This window comes from Otolemur garnettii, unplaced genomic scaffold (assembly GCF_000181295.1).
Source record: "Otolemur garnettii isolate 467f Iridium unplaced genomic scaffold, OtoGar3 scaffold00001, whole genome shotgun sequence".
NCBI lineage: Eukaryota > Metazoa > Chordata > Mammalia > Primates > Galagidae > Otolemur > Otolemur garnettii.
In genome coordinates, this window is record NW_003852396.1 from 38,461,473 (window position 1) to 38,466,821 (window position 5,349).

General features: G+C 39.4%; 1 protein-coding gene across 3 annotated transcripts in view; it reads right to left on the reverse strand.

The window, feature by feature from the left end:
- The window catches only part of DENND5A (DENN domain containing 5A), a 105,289-nt gene that overhangs the window by 31,152 nt on the left and 68,788 nt on the right, over nt 1-5,349 (reverse strand). The gene's annotated exons all lie outside the window — the stretch shown is intronic.

The following is a 5,349-nucleotide window of genomic DNA, read 5'->3' on the forward strand; positions in this document are numbered from 1 at the left end:
AAAAAAAAAAATCTTACAAAAATTAACTTAAAATAGATTATAGACCAAATGCAAAACCTAAACTACATAACTTCTACAAGGAAATTCAGGGTGAAATCTCTACGTGACCTTGGTTACGCAAAAATTTCTTTGACACAACAAAAGCATAGTCCATTTTTAAAAATCCAAAACTGATAAATTATGCCTCAGCAAAATTTAAAACTCCGGGGCGGCACCTGTAGCTCAGTGGATAGAGTGCTGGACACATACACCCAGGCTGGCAGGTTCGAATCCTGCTGGGGCCAAGTAGACATCAATGACAACTGCAACAGAAAAATAGCTGGGCATTATGGAGGGCGCCTGCAGTTCCAGCTATTAGAGAGGCTGAGGCAAGAAAATCACTTAAGCCCAAGAGTTTGAGGTTGCTATGAGCTGTGATGCCACAGCACTCTACTGAGGGCAACATAGTGAAACTCTGTCTCAAAAGAAAAAAAAATTAAAAGTCTGCTCTCCAAGAGAACAAAAAAGACAAGTTACAGAGTGGAAGAGTTATCATTTATCTGATTAAAGGACTTGTATTCAGAATATATAAAGAACTTTCAAAGTTCAAGAAAACACTCCCATTAAAAAATAGGCAAAAGTTCTGAACAGATACTTCATGAAAGAAAATACTGTTCAGCAGTTTCTTTAAAAAGTCAACATACAGGTATTATTTAATCCACTCATAGGTATTTACCCAAGGAAAAAGACAAGATGTCTATACAAAAAAACTGTCCACAAATATTCATAGTTCAAAAGCCCAGCAACAGATGAACAGATAAATTGTGGTAAAATTTCCATACAAAGAAATACTGTTGAGCAGTAAAATGGGAACATGAATGAATCTCAAAAGAATTACAGGCTTGCCCAGAGAGATGGGGCTGGAGTGGCATCAGCCTGCAGCTCAGTATGCCACCGTTGCTGTGCTGGCGTCCTGTGGGCTGACTCTCCTTTCCTCACGCCTGTGCCACAGTCAGCACAGGGCAGTGCCAGGCCTTTCCCCCTCCACTTCTCTCAAGGAGATGCCCAAGAATCTGGATTCCATAGCTAATACACTAAATGGAATACAACTGAACTGGAACCAGACAAGGCTGTCCTCTATCATCACTACTATTCAACACTGGAAGTTCTAGCCAGTACAATCAGGCAAGAGAAGGAAATAAAGGATATCCAAATAGGGGCAGAGGAAATCAAACTCTCCCTCTTTGCTGATGATATATGATCTTATACTTAGAGAACCCCAAAGACTCAACCACAAGACTCGTGGAAGTCATCAAAAAATACAGTAATGTCTCAGGACATAAAATCAATGTCCACAAATCACTAGCCTTTGTATATGCCAATAACAGCCAAGATGAGAAGCTAATCAAAGACGCAACAATTCTTAGTAATAAAACCAAAGCTGGGGGCATCAGCCTACCAGATTTTAGGCTATACTACAAGGCCATAAAGATCAAAACAGCATAGTACTGGCACAAAAATAGAGACACAGACATCTGAAACTGCATAGAAAACGATGAGATGAACCTAACATCAAAAACAGCCACCTAATCTTTGATAAACCAAACAAGAACATACACTGGGGGAAAGAATCCCTATTCAATAAATTATGCTGGGAGAACTGGATATCCACATGCAAAAGATTGAAACTGCACTGGTACCTTTCACTATTCACAAAAAGTGATTCAAGATGGATAAAAGATTTAAATCTAAGGCATGAAACAATAAAAATCCTCAAAGAAAATATGGGGGAAACATTTGAAGCCACAGGTCTGTGGAAAGACTTTATGAAGAAGACTTCAGTGGCAATTGCAACAACAAATAAAATAAACAAATGGGACTTACACTGACTAGCTTCTGTATACCTGAGGAGACAACAACAAAAGCAAACAGACAACCATTAGAATGGGAAAATCTATTTGCATATTATGAATCGGACAAAAGCTTGATAACTAGGATCTACAGAGAACTCAATCAACAAAAAAAGAGCCAACAATCCTTCGTATTACTGAGCAAGAGAAATGAATAGAACCTTCTCTAAGGAAGACAGATAAATGGCCAACAAGCATATGAAAAAATGCTCATCGTCGCTAATTATGAGAGAAATACAAATCAAAACCACCCTGAGATATTCACCTAACCCCAGTGAGAATGGCTCACATCACAAAATCTCAAAGATGCAGATGCTGGTGTGGATGTGGAGAGAAGGGAACACTTTTACACTGCTGGTGGAACTGCAAACAAATACAACCTTTTTAGAAGGAAGTATGGAGAATCCTCAAAGAACTCAAACTAGACCTCCCATTTAATCTTGCAATCCTATTACTGGGCATCTACCCAAGAGGCGGGGGGGGAGAATCATTTTATCATAAGGACATTTGCTCTAGACTGTTTATTGCAGTTCAATTTACAATCGCCAAAACATGGAAACAACCTAAATGCCCACCAATCCAGAATGGATTAACAAGCTGTGGTATATGTATACCATGGAATACTATTCAGCCATTAAAAGAGATGAAGACTTTATATCTTTTGTATTAACCTCAATGGAGGTGGAATGCATTCTTCTTAGTAAAGCATCACAAAAATTGGGAAGCAAGAATCCAATGTACTCAATTCTGATATGAAAACAACTGATGACCTAGTACATGGCAAAGGGTGGGGGTGTCATGGTGTGTGACACATCTCTTGGGGGCAGGACACAATTATAAGAGGGAATTTACCTAACAAATGCAATCAGTGCAACCTGGTTATTTGTACCCTCAATGAATCCCCAACAATAAAAATAAATAAAAAATAAAATGGAGAAAAAAAAAAAAGAATTATACCAAGTGAAAGCACCAGATTCTAATGGGTACATACTATATGATTCTACTTATATAAAATTCTATGGTAACAGAAATCACATCACTGGTTGCCCAGACTGATGGATAAAATACAGAGAGAACAGTATGAAGTATTATAAAGTGGCATGAAAAACTTTTGAGGATAACAGATGTATTCACCATTTCTTTATGCAAATGTATGCATATCCCAACACTTTAAATACAGTAAAGCCTCCATAGCTGACCACCTCCTTTCAATGACCACTTTCTTAAGTTGACCTAATTTTCAGAGACTGGACATGCACCCCATGTACTCACCACTACAGTAGGGAGAATTCCTTATGTTGACCGCCTCCATATGTTGACCAGTTTGCTATAGTCAACTTACAGAGCTCATATACACATATATGCAATTCAATATATGTCAGTGATATCTCAGATATCTTAGTAATTTTAAAGAGCAAGACCAAAAGATGCTGGTAACTCACCTAATATTCCCTACAGTCATATAAAAACTTTTCAGCCTTTGGGCCTTTCTGCATATCCCAGATCAAGTTGCCTTCTTGTTGAGCCTCCCTCACTTTCCCCAATCCTTATTCTCAATCAACAAAACTTACAAATGTCATAAATGTACCAGGCACTATTTGAGGGCCTGTGGATACAGCTATGAATCAAAGGAAGATCTTTATCTATATAATTGATGAATGGTTGGGTGGAGTCGATTGCCATCAAGATCCCTTCTAATTGTAACATTTTAATGGATCTCCAATAAGATCCCCTTAGTTATGTTATTATCATTTTCCAAACAAAGTGGCTCCAAAAGCTGAGATATCCATGATGTGGGATGAGATGAGATCACTAAACTATTCTTCCAAGCTAGGGATCTGAGAGTAATGACAAGAATCCTGAACTAGCATATCTGAAGTGCATAGCTTTGGTGCATACCTCAGGGAGATATCAATAGTAAAGATATTCCCATGATTCCTAGGGGCAAACCATATACAGTAGAACCTCTGTAGGCTGACTGCCCAAGGGACTATAAACTGGTCAACTTATGGAGGTGGTCAACATAAGGAACTAGGCCACTGTACTGACACATGTCTGGTCTTAAAATCAGGTCAACTTAAGGAGGTGGTCAACTATGGAGGTTCTACTATACCATATACAAAAAGGTCTTAATAAGAACACTGAACATCCCACAATGAAGTGAACATACTACTTAATCTAACACTTCAACCTAAGACTAAGCTGAGTAAATGGGTCTTCTATAAACAAAAACCCATGTTTAATCTTTCACTTAGCCAACAATTTTCAACATCCAAATACAATACTAGAGGAATAAGGGTAAGAAAGTGAGAAAATGTAGTCCCTGACTTTAAGTTGTTTCTTGATAATGATAGCTCTAAAAAACGGACATTATAGAGTAGAGAGAAGAACCAAGTATCACAGGAGCACAGAGGAGGATTAACAGACTCAGCCTAGTGGCATCAGAGAAGGCTTCACAGAAGAGACCTCCTGGCTGGGTTTTTGCAATCAATACTGTCAACTGCTTACTCATAATTCACTCAATCCCTCTTTTCTGCTTACAGAACCCTGATATTGTTCAGGTAACCTTATATCCAATTCAATGTTCACTTTCATAGCTTCCCATGCACTTGAGAGTGGTCATATGACTATGAGACAATGAAAGTTTTGTTGTTCTTGTTTTTTGTTTGTTCTGAGACAGTGTCACACTCAAAACAAACCTGGCTAGAGTGCTGTGGCTCACAACAACCTCAAACTCCTAGGGACAAGTGATCCTCTCGCCTCAGTCTCCCAAGTAGCTGAAACTACAAGCATGTGCCACCATGCCCAGCTATTTTGTTTTCTATTTTTTTTTTCCTAGTAGAGACAGAATCTGGCTCTTGCTCAGGCAATCCACCTGCTTTGGCCTCCCAGAGTGCTAGGATTACAGGTGTGAGTAATCCAACAAACAACAAAAGTTAGTAAGAATTGGTGGAAGGCGGGTTGAGGTGGCTCATACTTATAATCCTAGTACTCTGAGGGGCTGAGGCAGGTGGACTGCTTGATCTCAAGAGTTCAACACCAGCCTGAGCTAAGTGAGACTTTGTCTCTAAAAATAGCTGGGCATTATGGCAGACACCAGTAGTCCCAGCTACTTAGGAGGCTGAGGCAAGAGGATCACTTGATCCCAAGAGTTTGAGGTTGCTGTGAGCTACAACGCCATGGCACCCTACCAAAGATGACAAAGTGAGACTCTGGAAATTAAAAAAAAAAGAATTTGTGGGAAAGCTTTTGCTTTCTGACATAAGAGGGAAGATACAGCTGGCATCAACCTTCCCCTATTCTTGTCTGGAATATGAATATGAAAAGCCTCTGCAGGCTTGGCGCCTGTGGCTCAAGCAGCTAAGGTGCCAACCACATAAACCTGAGCTGGCGGGTTCAAATCCAGCCCGGGCCACCAAACAACGATGACGGCTACAACCAAAAAAAAAAAAAAAAAAAA